The sequence below is a fragment of the Gigantopelta aegis genome, chromosome 12 (genome assembly GCF_016097555.1).
Source record: "Gigantopelta aegis isolate Gae_Host chromosome 12, Gae_host_genome, whole genome shotgun sequence".
Classification (NCBI taxonomy): domain Eukaryota; kingdom Metazoa; phylum Mollusca; class Gastropoda; order Neomphalida; family Peltospiridae; genus Gigantopelta; species Gigantopelta aegis.
This window is the reverse complement of record NC_054710.1, coordinates 46,972,064-46,975,765: the sequence shown is the minus strand read 5'-3', so window position 1 is coordinate 46,975,765 and position 3,702 is coordinate 46,972,064.

The following is a 3,702-nucleotide window of genomic DNA, read 5'->3' as shown; positions in this document are numbered from 1 at the left end:
GCGTCAATTAATTAAAAAGCTTAACCTCCATATCATATGAAACGAAAACAAAAAGACGCTCTGTTTTGGGGGGTTTGGGGTTGTTTTTTGTTTTTTTAAATAAATATTAAAATAAATTTTTTAAAAGTGACCGATTAATTCGCAGAACAGTGCAATGTATAATCAAATACGATGAAATTAACTCAATGGCTTATAAAAAAAACCCACCCCACACTTTATTTCAGTTTATACACATCATCAATATTATAATGATGACGATGATGAGCAAACTTATAACATTTTGGCAGGTTTTTACGTGCACATTCAGAGCAAGCTGTTGTAGCACACGCCTGTCATGGGCACAGGTGCCGGCTATGGTCGGCTTCTTTGTGCAGGACAGGAAAGGGGTTGGGGTGGGTGGGAGAGGGGACCGCCCGCACTGGCAGGTGCAGGAGTGCACCAGCAGCCCGACCGGAATCGGTAGCGGGCAGGGGCCGGGTGGGTTTGGTGCTATGGTATTTGGAAAAGTTTCGTAGTATTAAGCCAAAAAAAAGAAAGGTTGGAATTTGGGCGCTTTTGGATCGGTCCGCCGAAAGGTAAAGGGCTACATATAGTTTTTTTAATTTTAGTATATTAAAAGTAGCACGTTATTGGAACCTAGCCTACTGATCTTTTTTGTTTGGGTGGGTTTTTTTTTTTGCATTAGCTGCGAGGATCTTTTATATACGCACTTTCAATGGACATGACAACACATACCACGGACTTTGTTCATGTATTTATGAATAAACTGATTTGATTTGATATACCAATTATGAGACACTGGTTTGGGCGGGGAAAAACCAAATGGGTTCGCTGAGGAGGTTCGATCACTATGACTCGAGCACCTCAGACAACCTCTTTACTGACTGAGCTAAATCACGCCACATAATTAAGTGACAGATGTTCGTCGTACGCTACGTTCGTCCTTTACTGGAGATTTCATCCCTTTGGCACCGCCACAGAGGACTGCCACTCCCAGACTAGTTTACTAAATCAAAACTAGTACGGGATAGAGGTCATTAGAATATGTATCGCCGAGATTACATGCACTCATGAATCACTGGCATAACAATGATGACAACAGGTGTTCGCGAAAGGTGAGCATATCCTGCTCAATCGGTGGCACCCGTCATGAATACTGCCAACACATCTGTCAAATTCGTCACTTCATCTAAAAAACATTAAAAGGTGCAAGAGTTTCACAAAAGAGATGAAAAAGTATTCTCAAGTTCAAAATATGCAATAACATCAGTCATAATTTTGGTTAGTGATGCGTCCTATTTAGTAGATATAGCCTCTAAATGTCTACCATAAAACATTTTGACTGTCCTAAGGAATCCCTAGAAACCAATAAAATAAAGTAGTTGGGCATACGGGGCTTCATATCGCTGAACGCAGCCTGGGCTTCCTGTATATCGCCGAGGTGGGTTCGGACCCTCCCCCCTTCGCTGATTTCGTTCCTATAGAAGTGGTTCATAACATGCCGAAGGGGCAGGGTATATCATATGCTGATCTCTAAATTTTAATATGATTTTATTATATTCCTCATGGACTTATAAAATGTCCTTTTATAACACGCAAATTAAATATAGTGTTGATTGATATCAGAATTTATATATAATTAGACCGGCCTCGGTAGCGTCGTGGTTAGGCCATCGGTCTACAGGTTGGTAGGTACTGGGTTCGGATCCCAGTTGAGGCATGGGATTTTTAATCCAGATACCGACTCCAAACCCTGAGTGAGTGCTGCGCAAGACTCAATGGGTAGGTGTAAACCACTTGCATCGACCAGTGATCCATAACTAGTTCAACAAAGGCCATGGTTTGTGCTATCCTGCCTGTGGGAAAGCGCAAATAAAAGATCCCTTGCTACTAATCGGAAAGAGTAGCCCATGTAGTGGCGACAGCGGATTTCCTCTAAAAATCTGTGTGGTCCTTAATGTAACCAGATGTTTTAAATTGCATATCACATACACTACAATTTTAAAACAGTTTACATATATTTTATTCTTTCTAACTCTAACCCGGCTAGCATAGGCAATGACTTGCTTCACTCCATCGTGGTCTTGGTAAAGAACTGCACCAAGTCCCTCCCCACTGGCATCTGTGTGCAGTTCAAATGGCAGATTGTAGTTGGCGTAACACAACACAGGTGGAATTGAAAGAGCGGTCTTCAAGTTGTCAAAAGCATTCTGCTGTTCTGGACCCAATACCAAGAAGAAGGAGTGTAATTATGTGTCTTGTTCCTCTTGCCCTTCTTCATGTTAGTAGGTGGAAGCAAGTCTGTTAAAGGCCGAGCTATTCTAGAAAAGTTCTTTACATACTTTCTATAGTATCCAGCAAATCCAAGAAACTGACGAACCTGGTCTGGATTTGTCAATGCTGGCCAATTGACAATCTTGTCAATCTTCCCTGGATCTGGTTTGATACCATCTGCAGAAACACTATGTCCCACATACTTGACTTCACTCTGGAAGAATTTACATTTCTTTGGCGAAAGCTTGAGGCCATTCTCCCTAAGTTTCTTGAAGACAAGTTCCATCCTCTCCAAATGTTGTTCATAACTGTTGGAGAAAATGATCACGTCATCGATGTAGATCATACAGATCTTCAAGTGGAGATCACCAAGACAGTCTTCCATCAGGCGCTTTTATGTTGCTGGTGAATTAGTAAGGCCAAAACCCATCCTGTTATATTCGTAGAAACCCAGAGGACCAACCGTAAAGGCAGTTCTGGGTTTATGTTCTTCCTCTATTTCCACCTGGTGATAGCCACTCTTCATATCCAAAACACTGAAGATTGTATTTCCAGCTAAAGAGTCAAAGATGTCTTCAATGCGAGGGAGTGCATATGAATCTTTAACAGTTCGTGCATTTAGAAGCCGATAGTCAATGCACATCAGCAAAGAATTATCGGGCTTTCTAGCAATGACAAATGGTGATGCCCAGGGACTATATGATCGCCTGATATCACCACTAGCAAGCAACTGATGAAGATGTTGCTTTACCTCGTTGAACATAGAAGGTGGAATGCGTCGGTGCCGCATCTTGAAAGGAATTTCATCCAATAAATCAATGCGGTGCTTCACCCTGGGGCAGAATCCAATATCTAAATCACCTTTAGAAAAAATGTCCTGATATTGGAGAATGAGACTAATGCCTTGCTTCAGCTCCTCTTCGGTAAGTATATCTGAAGACAAAGTAATTTTCTCCAAAATGGACTTCTCATCTTCGGTGATGTCGAATGGAAGATCTTCAATCGTGATTGGTTGAAGTTCACACAGAAGACCTCTCGGTGGTATAACCACTGTCTGGGTAGTGATGTTAGCCACTGGAACATGCACCACAGAGCTACCCTGAAAACTATAACCCAGAATAGCAGGCGAGACATCCAGTTCTGATATAACTAAATGCTGGGTAGGATGGAGTGCAGCACAAACATTCCTATAAGGAACCTTCCTATCTATGTAACCTCTCACAGTTACAGTTTGGTTTGGTGGAATGATGATGTTGCTGGTAGCAGCACTTCGCACAAGTCCCAACCTAAACTTGTTACGAGTCAACTCCTTTTCCTGCAAAACAACTGCCCTGAAAGCTAAATAAAAAGAAGTTTGCAGACTGGCACACTGCAGAAAGCGAGTTCCATACTCGTTGCGGCATTCATCAAGAGCCGGTGTCAATATGT